Source organism: Mustela lutreola, chromosome 10 (genome assembly GCF_030435805.1).
Source record: "Mustela lutreola isolate mMusLut2 chromosome 10, mMusLut2.pri, whole genome shotgun sequence".
NCBI classification, from domain to species: Eukaryota; Metazoa; Chordata; class Mammalia; order Carnivora; family Mustelidae; genus Mustela; species Mustela lutreola.
Window position 1 is genome coordinate 47,582,074 of NC_081299.1, and position 23,705 is coordinate 47,605,778.

A 23,705-nucleotide genomic window follows, 5' to 3' on the forward strand; every position below is an offset into this window, starting at 1 on the left:
GAGAACTATAAGAGAATGTGGTGTTTTAAGCCACCAGGTTTATATTAATTGTTAGAGCAGCAGTAGGAAATGAATGTAACAAAGTGAGGGAAAGAAGTAGCAGAAATGAAATAAGGATGAGTAGTGGAGCCAGTGTGGGTACTTGGAAGAGACCCCAGTGCTCATCCTGATGACTCCATCATCTGGCTGCTTCAGCTCGGGCAAATCCCTTCCCGTTTGAACCAGGATCTCCTCATCTGGAAAATGGGATAATAACCTACTTGTCATTTGGAGATGCTCCTTAGGGGCAGCTGCTATTATCTTAGTGTTAAAGAATGACAGAGTCTCATGGCAAGGTGCTTGGGGTGGGGTGCCAGCTCTGCTTCGGCAGAAGACAAGCACTGGACTGATGTTACCTACAGAAGTCCATGTGAACCACCCCCACCCCCCCTTACTCATATCACAGGGGGAGAAAAGGGTCAGAAGGGATAGTTTAATTAGTTTGGTGTTTTTTTCTCATACTTTCATTTTGGCCTTTGGTCTTTGGCCATACCAAATGTTTAGCTTGAGAAGAAGAGGGAACTAGGGTGTTTTGATTTATTTTCCCCTTTCTTTCTGAAAGTCGAACAACCCTGTGACTTCATTTCAGAAATCTTAGCCTTTGGGCTCTGGCCATACCAAAACCAGTTAAGATGGCACCCAACATAGCCCAAAATTATACATTAGTTAGTCATTTTAAGTTAAAAAAAAAAAAATTCTCCTGATAGGTGATATTCTGCTGAGACCACCAAGAGCCTGAGCTTCTACATCAGAACCAGTGTTGGATCACTGCTAGAGCCTAGTTGACACCCTGAGATTATGCTGCCACTTACTGGCTTGGTGACCTTAGGGAAGCTCCTGGCCTTCTCACTGACTCGGATACAAAATGGGGATACCACCCCCCTCAGAGGCTACTTTTGTGGGGTGGTTGCAATAACATATGTAAAGTGCTTAGCCTGGGCATAATAAATGCTCAATGATTGGCAATTTCTTAGCAATATTATTATTTGTTACTACTGCTACCCGGCTCTTAATGAAGCTAATTAACTTTAGCAAAATTAGATCTCTTGTATTTATCAGTTTGTTATCGCTCCTGCCTGCAGAACCAGTGTTGTGGGAATAGTAGAGCTTAGTGGTTAAGAGAAATGAAGTTAGAGGCAGACAGAAGTTTGCATCCTGTTTGCACTGCTGGCTGTGTGACATTGGACCAGTCACGCGAACTTTCTGAACTTCAGTGTTGTCATCTGCAAGGTGATATTTAAGATAATGGTATTTATCTCCTTGGTGTGTTAGCAGGATTATGTAAGACAATGTAGTCATAGGGTTTAGCAGAGCTAGTGAGCCTAGAGTAGGCACTCAATCCCTATTGAGTGAATTCAATTCCCCTTTCATTTCCATCTAAAAAGAGAGAGAAAAACATCTGAAGGTCTAGGCAATGAATGTCATTGGGCTCTTAGCCGAAGGTGAAAACTGTCACTTCACACCTGGTATTTGTGTCCCTTGTAAAAAGGCCTCGGGTTCTCCCTTACTCTCCTTACCTTCGGTGTCATTTCTAGGAGATTGACTTAACAGGAAACAGGACGCTTCCCTTCCAGAAACTTGAGGCTTAGCCTGGAGAAAAATCCCTCAGCCTGGGAGGCTGTTCAGTTGTGACCTTTCACAGGCAAATTTACCTCAGGCCTGGGCGGGAAGAGGCCCCAGAGCGCCCCTTCCCGAGTGAGCCCCCCGGGGTGGGAATTTCCTCCCGCCTCCCTGGGCCGGCCCTGGCTGCGCCTGACTGAGCCGCTGGTGGTTTCTGTCACTGCTGAAAGGGCTGTGGAAAGTTTAGCTTGAGAGGAAGAGGGAACTAGGGTGGGTTTTTTTTTTCCCCTTTCTTTTTGAAAGTCAATCCTGCGACTTTGGTTCAGAAACCTTAACCCAAACCAAATGCTTTGCTGCTGGGGTAGGGGCATGCTGACATCGTGAAGACAGTGACACTGGGCAGGAGCCAGATCTCCTCAGAAATCACACAGTACAGGTTCACACGCCACCAGGGACTGCTGGAATGTTGCTTTGTTTTGGACTCTGGATTTATAGTCGGGCCCCTCCTTCCCCCCACCACCCCCACCCCAACTTGATTTATTATTCTACAGACCCGTGGCTCCCCTCCAACTTTATTTCTTTCTTCAGAAGTAAACAAGGATTTTACAACTCCATAACCTCCCCAAAGTTTGTTTGTTCTTCCCTCTGTACAGTGTGGGCCATGTTTGTTCCCTGGGAAAGTCTCTTCTCTAATTATTTTCACATTTCAACAGCTTTTGTTTCTTCTTCTTTCCCTGAGGTTTGTAAAAATGCTGATGGCGGATTTGCTGCAGGCTAAATTGTACCGTAAACATTTTCTCCTCGGCACCGGGGAGCCTCGGTGACTGGGGGCCCTGTGGCCTTTTGTTACTGTGTAGAAGGAAATTAGAAACTCCTGAAGCGCTCCTTCCCATGGCGGAAGGAAAAATATGTAAATTGGTGAAAGGAGGAAATTCGACCGACCAATCTTGTACAAGGAGCCTTGACAACACGGTGTGCCAAGTCTCCGCTGAGAAAAAGGCTGCCTTGATGACCGACTTTTCATTTTAAGTTGGGAACTTTCTGCCTCCAAACCCAGATGGAAATTTGGTGCACTTTACGGAAATAGGATTTAGAAAATCAAATGCTAGTATGTCTTAGCAAAATCTTGGATCGCGAGACAGGTGATGGCTTGCTTTAACCAAGAACTGTGACCCCAACCTTGATGTTTGTGTGTTCAGTTTGAAGACTAAAGAAACTAACAGTGGCAATCCTTGGTTCCCGGTGAACTTGGGGCTCAAAAGGGTAGTGCTTTGTTTGTTTCTCTCCTTCCTTATATGGCCCTATGTGTCTTGCTGGTTTCTGTACCGCCTCCCCATACATCCAACCCCAGAGAGCCTTATGGACTGTAAGCAGTTCCAGAATCTCAGATTCACCCATCCTGTCAGCGGTTGTGTGAAATTCCAGGCCTGACCATGAGCAACTCTCCTAGTGGACCCCTCAAACCCAACTGTCTAAAATGGAATGGCAATCTTACCCTCAGTTTGCACTCTCCTCAAATTCCCTACCTCTGTGTAGGGCATCATCATCTACTGAGGCCACCGGCAGGAAGCCTGGAGTCATCTCCCCTTCCCCGTCTCTCTTACCTGATCAGGCCTTGAATTTTGTCCATTCTAGCTGCCCCCCTGGCTCTTGAATAGGATCACTTCTCTCCTTCCCTAAAGATATTTGCCTCATTCAGGCTTTTATTGCTTCTCACCTAGACCACTGCTGTAGTCTCCTTAGTGGTCTCTATTCTGGTCTGAACGCGTGTGTCCCTCAAAAATCATATGTTGAAGTCTTAATGTCCAACGTGATGGGATTAGGAGGTGGGGCCTTTAGGAGGTGGTTGGGTCATGAAGATGGAACTACCACGAATGGGACTAGTGCCCTTACAAAAGAGGCCCCAGAGAGCTCCCTAGCCCCCTCCTACCACGTGAATAGCAGTGAGAAAACCAGTCTACCACCCAAAAGAGGGCCTTCAGCAGAACCCAGCCATGCTGGCACTTTAATCATGGACTTCCAACCTTTAAAATTGTGAGAGATAAATTTCTGTTATTTATAAGCAATCCATTCTACCAGTATTTTGTTACAGCAGTTCAACTGGACTAAGGCAGTATCTATGCAAATCTGATTCCCTCACCCCCATTAAAGGGAGCACCTGCCAAGCTGTAAGAGCACTCTGACCTCAGGATGGACATCACCTTGACCCTTTCACTCTACTCTATTGCCCAATCAGGCTGTTCTAGGGCCCCCAGCCCTTAATGCCTTTGGGAGCTAGCTCCAGCCTCCTCCCCAGGCTTGTCCTGCTACTCAAGATCCACATCCACCCACCCACCACGCTGGTTAGTCCCCAGATACACCCCACGGTCTTCCATGCTTCCTGCTCCTCCTTAACTTGGAGTGCTCTTGTCATCATAGGCTGCAAACTGTGTCCTCTTCAGAGTCCTCCTTTCAGAATAAAGGGAAAACCAGCTCGGATCTCACCTAACTTCAGGGATACCACATTGTCTGGAACCACCTGCAGCCATTCACCTCAACCATCTTGGATTCTTCAGCACCAGATTCCAAGCCTGGCCTTGGTGTCTCCCTTACAACATGGAGAATTGAACTGGGCACCACACCAGCTCAGGGTCCTGCCTTCCTCAACTTACCTGGTTTCTGTCACTCATGAGGAAGTCCCAGCATGCCTCAAGGATGATCTCACTGCAGCTTCTTGGCCCATGTTATCCAGGAACAGGGCAGCAGAGAGGCCGTGAGGCTGAGGCAAGTGACCCCTCTGCTAAGACTTGAATGAGACAGGGAAGTTTCCAGGATCTGAGAGGTCAAAACCACACAGCTTTATGCATTCATTTAAGTCACTTTAAAGACAACCTAGTACATGCCAGAGAGTGGAGCTCGATGTTCAGGTTACAAAGATGAATTCAGTGGTGTCCTTGTCTCAGAAGAGTTCTTGCTTCAGTCTGGGCAGTTCCCTTGTTCCCTCTGGGGCCTTCCCAGCACCAGTTCCAGCCTGAGAACCAGGAAATCAGGGTGTATGTACAGGATGGATAGACCTGGGCTTGGGATAGGAAAGAGAGAGCTAAAAGGTCAGTCCTGGGAGGACCTGAGTCTTGCCATTCTCTGAGGCCCTTACTATCTCTGGCTCTCAGTTCCCTTTTCTATGAAGTAGGGATCCCCATCCTTGCTTGTTTACAATATACAGGTTGTGAGCACCTGCTATGTGGAGCCCTAGGTCAAGGTTTGGGATGCAAATACACATCCCAAACACACCTAGTACAGTGTCTATCATCCTAAAGGTGGCCAATAAATATTGGTTGGATAAGTAGAATAAAGGAAAGGTTTCTGCTCTTAGCCTTATCAAGAAAGGCCAAAGAGTACCTGCTGTACTTTACCTGTGTCACAACCGGGCACATACAACCACAGCTGACAGAACCAGCATGAGCTGAGGTGGCCTGTGGGACTGATGGCTTACTTTCCCTCTTCTCTGGACAGAGCGTGGTTTCTCTTCAGGGATGCTTGGGAGGGCTCATGGAGGAGGGGAGCTCAGAGCAGCCCTTGGGTAGAGTCAGACCATAGACTCTTGACCCCTCCCTCCAGGCTCCTTTGGGCATATTGGAGCTTCTGTGGAGGGCCTCTTTCCATCTTGGCTTCCTTCTTCCTGAGCACTGCAGGGAGGCATACAAGGATAGTACATCTGAGACGCAAGAACCTTGCTTAAGATTCTCTGCAGATGCAAAGGAAGACTCTGGAATAGGAGACAATTTGCTCTCTTCCTTTGTTTCTAGACTTTTCACCACATCATTGTCCCTCTGGGTCTTCTTGTGCTTCTGACTGTCTTTTTCTTGCTCTCATGATCTCTTCTCTCCACCCACCCCTACTCTGATCAGAAGTGTTCATCTCACATTTCCTCTTTCTCTTCTCTCTCTCTCTCTTTTTTTTTTTTTTTTTTTCCAAAATGAAGCAACTTTGGGACTGATTGAAGTTGCTTTTACCTGGAAGTTCTATGATCATACAGCCCTTGAGGGCAGGGATCCACATCTGTTCACTGTAATGCATGTACTTCTCACATAGCAACTACATTCAGTAGTAATGCCCAAATATTGTTAATCAAACAAATGGAGAAGACACATTTTCTTTGGAAGACTGGGACAGGGCCAGGAAACCCTGAGAATTAAAGTTATGGTTTTTATCTGGCTTCATCTATGCTTTAAGGGGAAGGTCAGAAAAACCTAGCTTGAGATTTTTACACTGTCTTGCCCAGCTTCCCATGAGAAGTGAAAAATATGACAGATTCCAAGCAGAAGCATCTCCTGGGAATAAAGAGGCTGGGTCTAGAGGCACATCTCTAGGTTTTATCTCTCAGAAACATGAGGACTTGGGGAACAGAAAGCCCCAAGGAAGCCTGGTGCTATCGGAGCATGGAGTGTAGGGGTCCCTGTCCTCAAGGAGTTGACAGTCACCTCACAAGGATCTTAACTGCAGTAGGGGTCCCCATCCCTGTCCCATCCAGGATGGCTGTTGGAACCTACACAGGTCACCTGCAGCCTTGGCCGCATCTTCTTTGTAAAGTGAAGGATGTGAGTTAGGTGATCCCTAAGGGCTCTATGGTTCTTAGGTTCATGAAATGAGGTAGGGGATAGGCTGGCAATTTGAGCAAGCTTCCATGTCAGAAGCTATTACTCTCACAGTAAAGATGGGAAACGTTGATTTGACTTATCTGCTCATTGTTGGAAGCACTGAATGTGCCTCTGATCTGTATGCTGACTCATGCAGGTCCTTCTAGAAGCCCTTTCTGGCCCAGGCAGGATGCTACCTTCTCTATGAATAGAACATCCAGGTCTCTGAGGCTTAAGTGTCCATATGGAGGATAAAGCAAATATTTCACAACTTGAATTGTCAAGAAAATAATACCTGGTTATCAAGAACATCTATATTTCCCCTTGGGCCATCCCCCCACCTCCAACACATACATGCATACATATGAGATCAGGCAGTGTATGCCCCTGTTTGTGTTTGTGTGTGTACAGAGCCACCCATGTGAACACTCAGTCTACACACGGGTCAAACAGACACATGCCTTAGACATGTATAGAGATTCTGTCTGTTCCACACATATAAAAACCTCCCTGCATATTCAGATATTTTATTTTTGCCCTTGGACTAGCATACACAGTATGGTTGGCAGAATGGTGACCCCCTAAAGATCCCTAGAACCTATGAGTATGCACTGTTACATGGCAAAGGGAATTAAGGTTGCAAATAGAAAAAAAAAATTGCCAATTGGCCAACTTTAAGATAGGAATGGTAGTGTAGACTATACAGATGGTCTCAAAAAAGCACAAGGTTCCTTAAAGAGATGAAGGAGTCAGTGTCAGAATAATGCAATGTGAGAAAGACCCCACCAGCTGTTGATAGCTTTGAAGATGAAGGAAGGGGCTGTCGGTCAAGGAATGTGGGCAACTCTCTAATTGGAAAAGGCCAACAGCAGATTCCTCTTTAGAACCTCCAGAAAGGAATGCAGACTTCCCACACCTTAATTTTTGGCGGTGAAACCTGTGTCAACCTTCTGACCTCTAGAATCTGTAAAGTAATTAATTGGGTTGCAATAAGCCACTGAGTTTGGGGTAATCTGTCATAGTAGCAATAGGAAATGAGACAGACATAGGCCCACAGCCATGGAACCTATGGTCTCGTAGAGGAGACAGGTGCAGAACCAGAAGACAGAGTATTCTGCCAGAACACATAGTGAAAAGGCTGTAATAGGAGCAGACCAGGCGGTGAGAAAATACACAGGAGAAACTCCAACCCACATTTGGGCATGAAGGGAAGGTTTCCTCATGTTAACTCTATGAGGGCAGGGACCAATGGGGGCCAAAATCAGCAACACCTACCACTGTGCTTGCATGTACTGAGCCCCAAAAATTTAAGTTAGAGGAGGAGGGAGGAAGCAAGAGAGGGAAGAAAGACGAGAAAAAGGTCAGATTTAGGACCTGATAGATAAATAAGATAGATAGAATAGACAGCAAGGGAACGTGTTCCAGGCAGAAGGGACAGCATGGGTAAGATCTGAGGGCTATTTAGAGAACTAAATAAAGTTTAGTTTGGCTGGGACACAGTGCCCCATGGGGAATGGGGAAAGATGAGTCGGGCAAGGTACAGATCATAAGGGGCCTTATCAGCTATAATTAGACATTTGGCCTATGTCCTATATGCAATTGGCTAGTTCATATTCTCTCTCTCTCTCTTTTTCTCTGCCTCTCTCTCTCTCTCTCTGTTTTTCTTTTTCTTTTATTTCTTTTTTTTCTTTTTCTTTTTTTTTTCTTGGTCTCTCCTTGTCCCTTTTCTTTTGGTTTATACTTTAAAATCTTTTAAATGGAGTGTATTTGTTCAATCTTAGTTATGTCTTATCTGACATAACTTTATTTGGGTGATGGAACTATCTCATCTTTGTCTCCTTAGGTTGTATTTCAGTCACTCCCTCCATTTTAGCAATGCTTTGTGACCTAACTCATCAATTTTCCCTTGGGTAAGATGGGGTGGTCCAGTAGACAAAAGGCACTGGAAATGTAATCATAGCCACCTGGGTTCAAGTCCACACTCTTCCATTTACCAGCTAGTATTTAATCTCTGTCCCAATCTGTAAAATGGGACCAGAATAGTGCTTTCTTCATGGACTTGCTCTGATTATCAAATGAGCTAATCCATGGATGTGCTTTTGAAGGGCTAGGTATACCGCAAATAGTCAATGACAATTCGTTACTGTTTTTTAGCTATTCTCAACCAAACATAAACCTTGTCCTGGTGAGTGTCCATATCCCTTCACATCATTGCTACCCTCTGCACTCTGCACCCCAAGGACCATGTTGATAAGTTCCCTTTCCCTTCCCTTTCCCTCTAGCTTCCAAATGAGTCCAGCCTATGGGTGGCACCAGCAGGTGCAAAGAGTGGAAGGAGTGTGAGATTGGGGTATTTTTTTTCTCCCTAGCTGCCTCCTTTCAGGGCTTTTGGGCTTTGGCTGGTTTCCTCTACTGAGAGCAGCCTCTTCTCGGGGAGGCTCTCTCTCTACTACTACCATCCTTTGATTCCAGGAACTGCTCTCTATTCTTGTCCCTTCATGACCTAGTGAGAGTAGTGGCTCCCTACTATTGCAAGCCCCAAGATTTCCTTTGTGCTATCTGATCTGCTTTCCTTTGCGCCAAAGTAAGAACCCTTTCATTAAATGTCCCCCATATAACCCAATTTGAGCATACCTTCTGTTCCTGCAGGAACCCTGACTGACAACTTTTTCTTGTGTATTGGGGCTGGTAGCTTCATAGGCTGAGAAGACCTCATCCTGGTAAGAGCCCTTGTCTCTCCGGTCAGCTATGGAACATGTACCAAGGTGACCACATTGTCACAAGACCCCTTCTCTTTCATTCTGTAAGAAGCTTTGAAAGTATGAAGAAAATTTATAAATTGAATATACATTATAACCATACTCCGTACTAGAAAATGAAACCAAAACCAAGTGCTCCAGGCAGCAAACTGGGTCAGTGTGGATTTCCTGCAGCCAAAAGGCCATGAGTCAGAGTGACCAGTTTGGGGACATGAGGGAAAGTAGACCAGCAGGTCTGGGGACCACTGTGGTAGCCCTGCTTTCCTGACTCAGCTTCCTACTTTCCCTCCTGCCACGTGCCAGGGCTGTGTGGACCCTTCATCCATATGCTTTTCTAGCCTCTGTAGGCAAGTGGGCTATCTCCTGCCACCACATCACTGAAATGGAAGCTCCAAGTGGCCTGTCTCCCACTACGGCCCATGTTACTCTGAAAAACTAGAAGCTCATTTGCCTTTTTAATCACCGACATTCAGGACTGCAGGACACAGACCTTCTCCTTCCCCACTCCCATCCCCTCCCCATACCTGGGTTCCTTCTTTTCTTCCTTCCCTTGTCCCTACTTCCCTCCTTTCTTTCCTTCCTTCCTTCTTCCCTTCCTCTTTCTTTCTTTCTCTCTCTCTCTCTCTCTCTTTCCTTAAGATTTTATTTATTTATTTGACAGAAAGTGAGCACAAACAGGGGGTGTGGCAGGCAGAGGGAGAAGCAGGCTCTCCACTGAGCAGAGAGCCTAATGCAGGGCTCAATCCCAGGACCCTGGGGTCATTACTTGAGCAGAAGGTAGATGCTTAACTGACTGAGCCACCCAGGTGCCCCGTGGATTCCTTTCCTGTTCCAATCATGTCTTCATTTTCCAGACTGTGAGCTTGTTGTGGTCAGGGACTCTTCATATCCTTGGTACCCAGCTCAGATCCTATTTTTTAGAAAGTCCTGAATCCAGTATGGTACTTAGAAACATTTTTGGAAGCAGAGAGAGAAATCTTGGTTCCTGTGGTCTTTTATCAATCACTTCTTGTCTGATTCTTGTCTTGATACCACTAACTTTAATATTTGGTCTTTGTCTTCCTGAGTTTTATTTTCCTCATGTGGAAAATGGAGATAAAATGACCCTCCTCATAGAGTGTCTATAGGGATTGACATGGCATATACAAAGCTCATAGCATATTAGCATACACAGAAACAGTTATTGTTATTACCCTGGTAAATAAAACTCTTTGAACTTAGAGATCTACAGGCCAGGTTGCCTATAATTTAAAAATAGACAAGGAAACAAGAGAACCTTCAGAGGATCTAAACAAAGTAGAAGACACATAATGTTTCCATCAGTGCATCTATCTGTTCTCACAGAGCAGCTGTTATCCTATAATGTGAGAGGTCTGAGTTTGGAGGAGGGCTTTGGGTCTCAGATCTGCCAATCCCAAGTTACCCACAGAAGGCATGTCACCCCACATCCATGAGCCTGTTTCCTCATCTCTCAGATTGGTTTAGTAACAACCTCCACTCAAGGTTATTTTCTCCATGGACATTGAGCATGTATTATGTGTTAGACACTATTCTAGCTAAAAATATAACCATAAACAAGGCAGGCTAACTCCTGCCCTCAAGGGGGTTACATTTCAATTGGGGAAGGTGCAGGAGGAGACATATAATACATTAACAAGCTAATAATTTCAGGCACAAAATACTATGGAGAGAATAAAGAAGATCCAGGGGTAGGGGTCAGGTCAGGGTCCCTGGCAGAGCTGATCAGGGTGAGACTCTCAGAGGAGGTGATTTTGAACTTGAATGAAAGGAAAGAGCCAATCATGGAAGGATCTGGGGATAAAGTCTTCCCGGCAGATTAACAGCCAGTGCAAAAGTCAGAGGTTAAACAAGCTTGTATATTTAAGGCATTATAAACAGGCCTGTGTGGATGGAGCACAGTACAGGAGAGGGAGAGACAGGGTCACATGGTGACAAGGATTAAGTGAGGTAGTGTGACTTCACTGTCCAGAACAACATCTGACCCAGCAGGTATGTTTGATGGGTGCTACCTTTTTCCTGACATCGCCTTTACCTTGAGGATCCACGGTGTGCCGTGGGTCCTCAAGGTAAATCAGTAAATCATCTCTCTCTTTCTAAGGAGCTCAGGGTTTAATAGAAGAGAAAAGATATCCACTTTAAAAATAAAATAAATCCAAACCAGGCAAATGATGGGAAGTAGAAAGTGATAACATGGAATCAGTGATATAGAATAGCTCTACTTGTTGCTGTGGACCAATCATGCTATTTATACTGGAATGATCAGCAGTCATTTCCATAGAACATGAATGGACACAGCATGTCCATAGCAGACCTGAACTGATTTGAGCATGTTTTATTTCCCTAATTTTCCCATGGGAAAGCAGAAGTACAGAAAATGGCTTCCACCTGCCCTTTCTCTGTGACCATTTGAGGTCAAGTATTATGTCTTAGATTCAATAAGCAGTGAAAACATACACCTAAAAAGGTTCGTGTAAGCTCTGATGGGGAAAGAAGATGGAGGGGCCAGCCAGGGGTGATGTTAAAATAATGTCTTAAGTTTGTTTCTTGATTTCTACTAAATATTTTAAAACATTGTCGATCATATGTCAATCAAAATATGAAAAAAAAAATCAGGAAGATTCACAAAATAAAGTTCTTACAGTTGTCCAAATCGGGGTGGCATGGGAACACAAGTCCATAGACCTTAGAGAACCTCATGATTTGTACTGGTGAACTATTCACTGGATGTCGTGCAGCTTCATGGTCAAAACCAATCACAGAACTCAACACTTGTTGATCTTCTTGTGCGACTGTGTTTAGCAAAGGAAGCCCTGAAAAAGCCAGTAGCTAGCAGTGGATAGAGTCAGAATCATCTAAACCTGAACATTCCCAAAGCACGCATTGCCTGCGGTTCATTAGAACTGGAGAAAAGATTTTAATAATATACTGCAGAGCATATAGTTTTGAGCAATATAACTTGCCAATGAGTCTTCTAGGTTAGATTAGTTATAAATGATGTCACTAAAATTACCATAAACACTTGAGCTATTGAACGGTTATAGACTAAGTAACATTACATTTTTCTAGATGATTGTCAGTCCAAAATAGAGTTCTAGAAGTGTTGATAATTAAGCTCAATAATTAGATAGGTCATTTGCCCATTGAAATAATAACTTCAAGCTGAGAGTTCCGCCCAGTTGCTATAAGCACATTTGTGGATTATCATCTGACCACGATAGCTAGGATCCAGGGCTGGTCTGTGTAGCCCTGGGGTCCACATGAAGAGGGCTTTAAAAAATATTGTGGGGTGCCTGGGTGGCTCAGTTGGTTAAGTGTCTGCCTTCAGCTCAGGTCACGATCTCAGGGACCTGGGATTGAGCCCTGCCTTAGGCTCCCTGCTCAGCAGGGAGTCTGATTCTTCCTCTGCCCCTCCCCCTTCTCACTCTCAAATAAATAAAATCTTTAAAAAATATATTGGCTGCAGCACCTGGGTGGCTCAGTCAGTTAAGTCTCTGATTCTTGATTTTAGCTCAGGTCCTGGTCTCAGAGTCTTGAGATCAAGCCCTATGTCTGGCTCCATGCTGGGCTCTCTCTCCCTCTCCCTCTACCCCTCTTCCCACCCCACCCTCAACCCCCCCTTATCCATGCGGGTACATGTTCTCTCTCTCTTAAAAAAAAAAATGGGTAATGGTGATGCCAAGGGAAATTTTCAGCTCTTTTTAAAAAATGACAGAATCGAAATGGTAGAATCTTGTGTTCTGTTTAGAGAATGTAATGATTTGGAAGAAATAAAAATCAGGGAGTGAGTCTATTTTGTTTTCCTCTACTTCAGTCAAACAGATTTGCATTTGAGGCACAGGGAGGCTAGGTGTGTGGCCCTGGCATAGGTCTTGAGTCAGCCCTGTGTCCTGCAGGTTGACAAAAGCCGTCTGTCCCACCATGCCCCCAAATCACTGCACAGCCAGTGGTTTAGTGTTTGGCGCTTGGGCCAGCATTTCAATCTGTTCTAGACCATATTTCCTGCATTCCCCTAAAGGGTCCCCAAACCCAAATGTCCTGTTTTCCCTTAGGGTATCCAGACACAGAGCATCCCCATGTCGGAAGCCCAGGGAGTGCGGAGTGGAAAAATATGACTCCATCCTCTCCCTCATATGTTCTGTTAGGTTCAAAAAAAGCAGGTGCAAATCACAACTGAATTTGAAACCCCAAAAGAAACCAAAGCAAATCAACTTAACAACAACAAAAAAAGCTTATTATAGCAAAACCTCCAAGCAATTATCAACTCCCTGGCTGATTTCAAAGCCCCCTTAGGACCTCATGTGGATTGAATCCCCATGATCTAGCCTCATGTGAGGACTGAGTGGGCTGTTCCTGAGCCAAATGTCTGAGGCTGTGGGTAAATATATTGATATCCTAGCAACTTGCAAAAGCCACAGTACCTTAGACAAGGGCTTGTTTTCACATTCTGTTGACAGGGGAGTAGGTTTCAGATGGGGACCTGGATATTTTGAGCCAATCAAAGAGGTTTTGATAAACACGAAGTCATTTCCTTTTGGTTATCCTTGGCTGCCCTTGCGAGCTGGAGCACCTTCCCACTTAGCCACCCAATGTCTTCCCGAAAACTAAAGTTTGTCCTTTTTTTAAAAATGTGGAAACCAATATTATTAATTCACCAGGTTCTTGCTAGTTTGGGGTGCCTCATTCCAAGCCCCGTGGAGGGTTATTACAAGGGAGATGTTTAAGATATGCTTTCCACCCTCCAGAAGGACACTGTCTAGTGAGGAAGGCTCAGTGTACCATCCATGCTAGACTTCTCACCTTGATGTCCTTGTACTTGCCCTACGCTCTGCCTGGACCGAATGCCCTTGCTCCCTGTTCTCCTCTATGGGAGTTACCTTCCACCCCACCCCCACCCCCACCCCCACCCCTCTGCGGAGCTCTGCGCTTTGGTCCCACATCTGTTTCACATTTCTCACCTGGCATGGGTTTATCTGAGATCCTGTTTATCACTTCTGCCAGACATATTCCTTTAACCTGGAACATTTCCTGGCACACGGTAGGCCTGCGATCCTTATGGGTGGAACGAATGAGTGAAAGAATTCACAGAAAAGCACAGTAGTGCACTGAAACCTGTTTCAGCTTCAATCTGGCACGAGTGCTTATGGCTTGGGTGAACTTGGCTGAGTTACCTAGCCTCCTAAGACTCACTTTGTCTATCTGTAAACTGGGAATAAGACCTACTGCACAAGGCTGTTGTGGGGATAAGCAAATTCTTAGTAAGTACTTAGCAAAATGAGTGATCATGAAGAGTTAACCGGGAGAGTTACCACTAATGCATCTACTGATGGCTCCTTGTGTGCCAGGCACTGGGCTAGGCACTGAGGACATGAAATAAATAGGGAAATGTACCTGCCTTCCATAAACTCCCAGCCTGGTTTGGTATCAAAGATACTTCAATGAACAGTGCTGGTCTCCTTGTGGTCCAGAGTTACAGCAGAGGCTACCTTTCTCTAAAGCTCGTGAAGCTCTAGGTTGATCACACAGAACTTGAACTTGATATGGGGTCCTATTTAATCCTCTGACATAAATCAGCTGCCGCTCAAAGTGACATCCTTTCATGTCCAGTGGATCCCTCCCCACAGCAGCCAGGCAAGGTGGAGGGGTCTCTGCCCCAGTGCAGAAACCCTGGGGCAGCCACAGACAACCTCTGGGTGTCTCTGACTGACGGGCTCTACGCCCCAGCTCTCCTGGCATCTTCATGACACCAGTGATTCAGAGCTGTCAGCTAACGCAGCTGCAAGGAAAGATGATGATGGATTTATGGTGTGCAGCAATGACTTTGTGACCCACAGGTGGAAAAGCAGATGCTTTCGAAATAAGACTAGTCAGTGTGGCAAGAAGGAGGAGAGAGGGACCAAGCTTATTAATAAAATAGAACCCCTCCTGACACTTCTTTAGGTTTTTAAATATTCAATTCCCCTCCCTCATAATGTACAGAAAAAAAAAATACTAACCTTTCTAGTTCAGTAAGAGACAACTGATGTGGTAGAAAGAGGACTGGCTCAAAGGCTGGCAGCTAGTGGGCATTCTAGTGGGCAGTTCTTCTACCCACTAGCTTTGTGACCTGGGTGAATCACTCTCTTCTGGGTTGATTTTTCTCTATCTCTAAGATGATCATACACAGATGATGTGTAAATATTTGAAACAATGAGAGCCAGTGAAAAGTCATGTAGGATCCAAAAATCATTTACTGAGAGGGTTTTCACACACCGGGGTTACACAGTGGAGCAAGAGAGACCAGCCCCTGATTCTGGAACTTGCACTCTAGGGGCATGCATGTAGGGGTTAGAATAGAAAACAATCAAATAGCCTGTCAAACAGCAATAAATGTTCTGTTAAAATCAAAGCAGCAGGGAAGACAGAGACCAGTTCAGGACCTGGGTTAGGTTGGGTAATCAGGAGATGGTGACCTGGCAGCTAAGGTTGGAATAAGAACATAGTCAAAGCCACGGGTCCAGCTGGAGAGAACAGTCTTGCTGAGGAAACCACCATGACCAGGCCTTGCAAGCAAAGATGAGCTTGTGTTCAGTTAACTAAATCCATATTTACTGACTGTCCTTCTGCTAGATTCTGGGGGTGTGAGGATGAACAGGAAAAGTACAGCCTCCATCCTCACTGGCCTTAGAGTGGAAGAGATGGGTTAGTAAACAGGCAATCATGACAATGCCATGAACACGGTGATGATGAGCAGGAAGTAAGGACGTTTCCAGGGAAATGGGACAGGAGCTGCTAACAGAGCCTGAGAAGGCTGGGATGCCTTTCCTGAGGAGGTGAGATTGAAACTGAGTTCAGATCAAGCAAAATTAAAACAAAATGAAACAGGCCAACATGGAACCCGAATTCTCACCTAGGATGGTCTCTCTGCCCATGCCCGCTCTTTGACTGACCCATGCCTGTGATTCTGTCGGACTCTAAGTGAACCCTGGGAGCATTCTTGACTCATCTGGAGAGAGGAAGGCCAGGACATTGCAGGAAAAATACATGAGATTCATTCAATCATTCAAGCAAACATTCATTCCATCACATTGTCACTTACTCCAGTGCTTCTCAAACTTTGGCTCATATCAGAATCCTCTCATGGGCTGGTTAAAACACTGAGTGTGGGGTGGGGGTGGGGGGTCCTACCCCCTGAGTTTCTGCTTCCGGGTGCTTAGGGGGTGTCTGAGAATTTGCAGTTCTCACAAGTGCCCAGGTGATGGAGATGCTGCTGGCCTGGGGAACACATTTTGAGAACCACTGCCTTACAGGGAGTGGTTGACTCTCTTGGGCCTTGACTCTCCAGGGAGGACTTTTAGGGCTATAGCAGTGTTTTCGAATTCTCCTCAAAGATGGTAGAGGACAAAAGAGGGAGCAGAGCTGGGGGCAGGGGCTCTTAGTGCGGGGCATCTGGGATGTTTCTTCCAGAAGGATCCTCTCCAGCCTAGTTTCCCCTTCAGACTTTTTTTTGCCAGTAGATCCAAGAATACCACCTACTCTTGCCTTGGCATTTGTGTTCTAATGTGTAAACAAACTTAGAATTTTTTTCTTATATTTTGAAAGAAAGGTAGCAGGGCTTTGCTAGTTAATGGCACAAGCTCCAAACATATATTTTTGACCTGTCCTCTTGGGTAGCATATCTTCAGTTCTTTTTTTCTGTCCTGTGATTCCAAAAGTTCATACTAATATCCCACTGGGTCAGCGTCCCAAGACACTGCTTTCATGTCCAGACAAACCCACTGGGCAGCATGTAAAGTACATGATAGTGGATGGAGACTCAGTTTTGCAGCCATGCAACTTCTGGGTCTGAATTCCTGGGCCAACATGTAGCATCAACCCTCCATGGGGGTTGCCTAACCTCTTTGAGCCTTAGTAGAACAGTGGAGGAGAGTCAGTAATAGCTCCACAGTATTACTGGGAGATGATAAATGTTAAATGTCTGGGGCATAAGAGGTGCCCAGTAGGTTAGGGACTCTTGGGGCAATCTGTCATTTAAAGTGGTGCTGGGAGTCACCTAGGTGGCTCAGTTGGTTAAGCGTGTGCCTCAGGCTAAGGGCATGATCCTAGAGCCCTGGGGTCGAGTCCCACATCAGGTTTCCTACTCAGCAGGGATCTTGCTTCTCTCTGCCTTCCATTCTCCCTGCTTGTGCTCCCTCTTTCTCTGTCAAATAAATAATAAGATCTTTTAAAAATATATAAATAAATAAAGTGGTGCTGGACATAGATTTGCTGGCTCCGGGTCCATCACTCTGTCCCACATTTCTCTAGGCTTCAAGGGCACACAATAGAGGATGGTGAGGCCATCACTTTTTGCCTACCATGCCCTATTCCATGACATAATTCCAGGCCCTGGCCTCCAAAGAACTCCTCTGCCTCCAGAACACCCCTATGAACTCTCTTCCTCATTATCACCAAGGGAATTATTGTAAAGCAGAAGCTTGATCATGGCTGCCAAAAACCCATCAGAGACCCTCCATCATCCAGAGCAGGGCCCACACTCTGAGAGTCTGCAAAGGGCAAAAACAAACAGAAATTAGTTGCAGGACCATGGGTAAGCAATGGGGAGCAGTGGGGACTGTGGTGAACCAAAGCATGGCTATTTAAAGACATTCAGTCTTAGAATTCTGTAAAATTCCCTTGGAGCCAAATAAACCTTGTCCTGGTAATGAGTGTAGCTTTGGACTACCAGTATATGAGAGCTGGTTTGGAGTATGAAGTCCAAGCTCCTTGGCCTGGCTTGTAAGGATTAGGCTCCTTCTTGCTATGCCCTGACTTCACATTCATACAACTGTCAAACTGTTTGCAGTTCCTCTGCACATGCATGCTGGTCCTCAGCTCTGTACCAGGATCAAGCCTGGAACTCCTTTTCCTTTTCCCTACTCCTCATTTGGCAAAATCCTGCTCATACCTTTAAAATGAGTTTTTAGGTAATACCTCCTCCAGGAAGCCCTCTTTGCACTCATTCCTGGTTCTGTCAAAGGGATTATGTGCCATTTCCTGGTGCGCCAACAATATGTGCTGCTTTTCTCCATCACTATATTCATCAAGTGGTTAATAAAAAGTTTTATCTCTTGTATTTACCTCCCTTGCCAAGTGTGAGCACCTAGATGCGGTGTTAATTATCTTGTATGTAGCAAAAAGGAGCTGTTTTAGCATTGTCAAAAGGATGAATGGGAAGGCAGGTGGACCCCAGAGTGGTGGTAGAGAGTCAAACAATAGCACAAGGAGTGTACCCATCAATGACAGGCAGAAATCGGGAGAAGTACAGGACTGTTCATCCCTATCTCTCTCCTCAAGCACAAATATCATGGGAATGAGGACAATGAAAGCAACTCAACAACTGGATAACTGAGAAGCAAGAATGTCCTTGGCTTGTTCTCTCAGCTACTAAAGACCATCTTTCCTTATTGCTGATTCAAATTCTGAAAGGGAAACTCTGATTGTTGGATTAAATTATTAAATCACCACCATAGGCTCTGATGAGACAGCTGCCCATACCAGATGATCCCCATCAGCCCTCCAGATTGTATATTGGCTGCCTCTGGCAGGGGCTCATTTCTGGTCCAGTCAAGGCAGGATCATCAGGTGGAAAGCATGGCACCTTCTGTGGATAGGATCTCCTTGGAAGGACTTTGAGGGTGGCAGGTATTCTCTGGTCTGCACGGAGCAGGGTTCAGGACCAAAACCAAGGCGAGGCAAGCAAAGTGCCTAGGGTGCAAAATTTAAGGAGGATTACTGTCAGCGCCAGGCCAGTGCCCTCCCCTATTCCCAGTCTTCATAGGCTGATGCTTTGCATGACTTCAAGGATGTCACTGTCTCTTTGACCTTCAGTCTCTCCATCCATAAAACTAAGTTAGGTTCTCTCTGGGTCTTGAAACTCCTTGACACTGCGCAAGCTTCTGGGATAACTCCTCCTCTTCCATCTTGCCCCTGGACTCTCCCCTTCTGTCCAAGAGGGGGACGGATCTTCTCTTGATTGGCTTCTCTAGCAAAGCTTCACTTGACTTCCGAGGGCCTGGCTCACAAACCACTTAGCAAAGGCAGTCATGAAAGAACAACATAGCATCTGTTCTGGGCCTCCACAGAGGACGTGCCTCACATTCCTCCCCTCAAGGCAAAATTGATCGGCCTTGACCTGGGGCCGCACCAGGGAGAAGTAACCCTTGGGGGTGGGTGGGGTGCCATTCGGAACCCAGATGAGGTCAGTGACCACATGGTCCCTGGTAGCCCTGAGGTATGAAAGGTATTTGCCTCCTCTATTAATCATTCATAAGAGCGAATATCTTGGGTTGGCAGTTTTCATCTTAGCGGACAAAGGGGTCAAAGGCTTGACTCATTCTCAGTGAGAAATCTGTGTAGGTTGGTTCCTCTGAGACAGAGCTAGAGGACCACAGAGGTAGGAAGGGAGAGATGATAGAAGGGAAGCAGTGAAGTGGCAAGGGAGTGTTACTCATCTAGTCCAATCTCAGATCTGATACTTGCACCCAAGCTAAGAATGTTGCATCAGTCATCCTCTGCCAGAGGCTGCTCATTTCACTGTTGGATGGCACAGATTATTAGAAATATCTTTTATAATGATAAGCCAAAGCACATCTCTTTGACACATTCATCTATGAGTCAGTGTGGAAGAAGAACAAGTAAATTTCTCATCCAAACAGTTGCCCTTAAAACACTTGCAGACATTATCACACCCTATTTGAACATCCTGTTACCAGTACAAAGGGAAAAAGTCCCCATTCCCTTCAGCTCATCCTTCTATGGTAAGCTTTCCAGGCATCCATTTCCCCTGACTTATTGGCCACCCTCTTTTCAGGAATCACAGTGCACTGGTGACCTTCACACAGTGTGGGGCCAGAACAATGCATGGTTATACAAGTGTAGAGAGCAGATCAGTCATCTCAACTCACAGATTCTATTGGGTGGTGACTGAGACAGGACAAAGCCTGGTTCTATAGACTTCAGGGTACTATGGTAGAAGGAGAAATGCTAACAAACCAGTGAGAGAGGGGACCAGCCTTTGCAAAACACAATATTTTGCATGGAATTTACCACGTGTGTACTGTCCCTCAGGGCTCCTGTGGACCAAGCGTCTACACAAAGCCAGCACACCCACGATTGGAGAAATGCTGACCAACTAGATGTGCTTTCAATTCATCAAAGCCAATGACAGTTACATGGCTAATGCTAAAACGCAGTTAATGTAGGCTCGGGAAAAGGCCTGGGCGAGGACTCTAGTCTCTGATTCACACCCATGTTGCCTACAATGTCTTCCTTTTCTTGATCACCACTTCTCAGTTTCCCTTTATACTGCATTTCCAGAAAACTCACACCTACATGTGAACTCAGTTTCCTTGGCTTCCTTCATCCTAATATTCTGGAACAATTATTCCCTTTTTTCATATGATAACCACACTTTTAATTCTATTTTTAATGACCTTGTGGTTTTCTCTTTAAGGTTTATATTAGTCCCATGAGTCTTGCACAGTATTGTTGTAGAAATGAGAAAGAATGCTATTCTTGACTTGCCCCAGTGGTTTCAGCAGCAAGCTATATAACAGGACGTCTCCCAAACTTCCACCCCTGGAGCTTTCATCTCAAATTGTGCTGTACCCTTTGCAGTGGAACCTCTCCTTTGGGAGTCCCATGGGTACTTAAAATTCATCATCTCTCTTTCCCATCCAAACCTCAAATAATCTATTGTGATTAATTGTCCTGTGGTCACTGCCAGTCAAGGCGCTGTACTGCCGAGAGAGAAAATTCACATTTCTTGAGCATCCACTGTGAAGCTTAACAACAGTACAGCACAAATATTATCCGTATTTTATAGATACAGTCTGAGGCGTGCTCTCAGGTCCCACATATGATCCTTTAACAAAGGCAGTGGGATCTGTTTTCAAAGCACACCTAGGATTCTAGTGAAGTCTCAACCTTGGCTCTGGCCACCATCATCTCCTGCTGTGGTTATTGCAATCACTTCCAAATGGGCCTCTGTGCTTCCACACATGCTTCTCTAATACCCAATTTTGTAAGGTTCCCAGAGAGAAGTCTTCATGTGATTCAAATCAACTCCTCATTACATTTCCCTCTCCCTTGAACAATATTCTTCTAATTGTCCTCGAGGCCCTTCATGCTATGCTGACACTTCCTATTAGAACCTCATTGCCAACTGCTCTTTCTTGCACCATCTTCTGCTCTACTACATGGGCCTCCTGAGCTCTGCTACAAATGCTCTGAGACACTTGTCTGAGGGTCCTTGCACTTGTTCTTGCCTCTACGTGGGATATACTTCTCCCAAGTAACCCTGTGTTTCACTCTTTCTTTCCCGTCAGGATCCTCCCCAGATCAGATCTTATCAGGGAAGTCTCCCCTGGCCACGCTGTACATAAACTTCACAGCCCCTCTCTTTCCTCACGTATGCACTTTCATTTTCTTCCTAACACATCTAAAGACAACATGTATATATTTTTTTTTATTTTTTGTCCAGCTCCTCTTACTGGAATATAAGCCTTATAAACTTATATTCTAATGACAAAATCTGCTTTCTCTTACATTTAGTAGGTGCTCATTAAATATTCAGTGAATGAATAACTTAGAGGCAACTGGCAAAGTAGAAAGTATCCAAGATGGTATAAAAATCAGAGATCATCACCAATAAGAATTACGTGGAAGGAGGAGGGGAATTTTTTTTTTAAAAGATTTTATTTATTTATTTGACAGAGAGACAGATCACAAGTAGGCAGAGAGGCAGGCAGAGAGAGAGAGAAGCAGGCTCCCTGCTGAGCAGAGAGCCTGATGTAGGACTCAATCCCAGGACCCTGGGATCATGACCTGAGCCAAAGACAGAGGCTATAACCCACTGAGCCACCCAGGTGCCCAGGAGGAGGGAAATTTGACCTAGAAGAGTAAGATCAAAAAAAGAGTCATGAGGACTAACTTCAACTACTTGAAAGTCTGGCAGGCAAACTTACTCAGAATTTTCCATAAGGTAAAAACTAGGACTAAAGGTAGCTTGCCACGTGGGCACGGGGGTATGGTAGGCATTCGAGACAAAAAGAGTTATCTGAGCACTGTGTTGATGCTAAGACATGGAAGGGCATGGCTCATTTGTTGAATATTAATTAGCATGTGTAGCTGAAGGTGGGGGGTGATAGATGAGGCCAGAAATATATACTGGATGGGCTAGGTGTGCCATGGTGTTATTGCATTCATTCATTAATTTATGTAAGCATTATACACTGCACAGTTAATGAACACATTATATCTCAGGCTCTCTGTTGGGTCCTGGGAATGCAAAGCCTGGAATATAAAATCTGTCCTTAGAGGCTGGTAATGACTTATTTATAAAGTTCATTTATTCATTTATCAAGTTCTTAATGGCCTCTGCACATAAGGGATGCTAAAAAAATAATAATGCCTGAGTGCAGGCTAAATTTTTCTAGTTAACTTTCATGACAATCCTATGAAGCAAATGGAATTGTGCTCATTTTACAGGTGAGGAAACTTAGTTTTATAGAACAAAATTTTCTGTCCCATCTCTACAAAGCTGGTTAAATTTAGTACAGTTCTGACATTGTTCATTCTTTTTCTTTTTTGCATTATGCCCTTCTGTCTCCTCAAAGGAGCTCAGACTGATAAATGCCTTCATAGAGCAAAAAAGTAGAAAGGAGGAATGGATCTACTCTGCCTATCCAGAAGAGTTTTGAGAGGAGCTTTAAAAAATGAGTGAATCTCTTTGATGTCCTTAGTCAAGTAGTTATAAAGTTTAAGTTACCACAACTTAGAATGTGCCCAGAACTTCCTTGCCATCAACCCTGGAAAGTAAGGAGCACCATGGTTAAGTGTGCCAGTGTTGGGTTGGGTAGTCTGGGGTTTGAACACCAGTTTTCCCTTGATTAGCTGTATGAATCTGGGCATATCATTTGATCTTGTTAGCTCTCAGTTTCCTTAGTCTTAAAATAAAGATTAAAAATTGTGCCTCTCATGGGGCACCTTGCTGGCTCAGTCAGGAGAGCATGTGACTCTTGTTCTTGGGGTTATGAGTTCAAGCCCCACACTGGGAGTAGAGCTTACTTTAAAAAAAAAAAAAAAAAGTACCTCCTAGAATATTACTACAGATCCTGTGGATATTACAGTGAAGTAAGGAATATAGCAAACAACTCTATATCCACAATTTTGATAAACTAGATAAAATGAACCAATTCCATGAAAGACACAATTTGCCAAAACTCATGCAAGAAGAAATAGACAATTTGAATAACGCTATGTCTATTAAATAAGTTGATTCAATAATTAATAATTTCCCAAAGCTGAAAACACCAGGCCAGATGGGTTCAATGGTGAATTCTACCAAACATTTTAAACTATACCAATTCTGTATAATCACTTTCAGAAGATAGAAGCCGAATGAATACTTCCTAACTCATTCTATGAGGCCAGCATTACTCTAATGCCAAAAATAGAAAAAGGAATAAAACAAGGAAAAAAACCCACTACAGATCCAATATCTCTCTTGCACATAGAGGCAAAACTCCTCAACAAAATATTAGCAAATCAAATCCAACAATATATAAAAAGAATTATATGCCAGTGCCAGGTGGGATTTATCCCAGATATATAAGGCTGGTTGAACATTAGAAAAATCAATCAATGTAATTTATCACATCAAGAGGGTAAAAAAGAAAAATCACATGATTAC

General features: G+C 44.7%; 1 protein-coding gene and 1 long non-coding RNA gene across 3 annotated transcripts in view; one reads left to right on the forward strand and one right to left on the reverse strand.

Annotated features, from left to right (window-relative positions):
- LOC131809266 (uncharacterized) overlaps nt 1-23,705 on the forward strand; it is a 226,839-nt gene that overhangs the window by 51,413 nt on the left and 151,721 nt on the right. The window lies entirely within an intron of this gene.
- LOC131809267 (uncharacterized) overlaps nt 2,163-23,705 on the reverse strand; it is a 29,010-nt gene continuing 7,467 nt past the window's right edge. The window contains exons 2-3 of one of the 2 annotated variants that reach the window (XR_009345100.1): nt 4,992-5,264; nt 2,163-4,657 (exon numbers count right to left, since the gene is read on the reverse strand). This is a non-coding gene — a long non-coding RNA (uncharacterized LOC131809267). The remainder of the gene's footprint in view (nt 4,658-4,991; nt 5,265-23,705) is intronic. The other variant, XR_009345099.1, reaches the window with a different exon arrangement.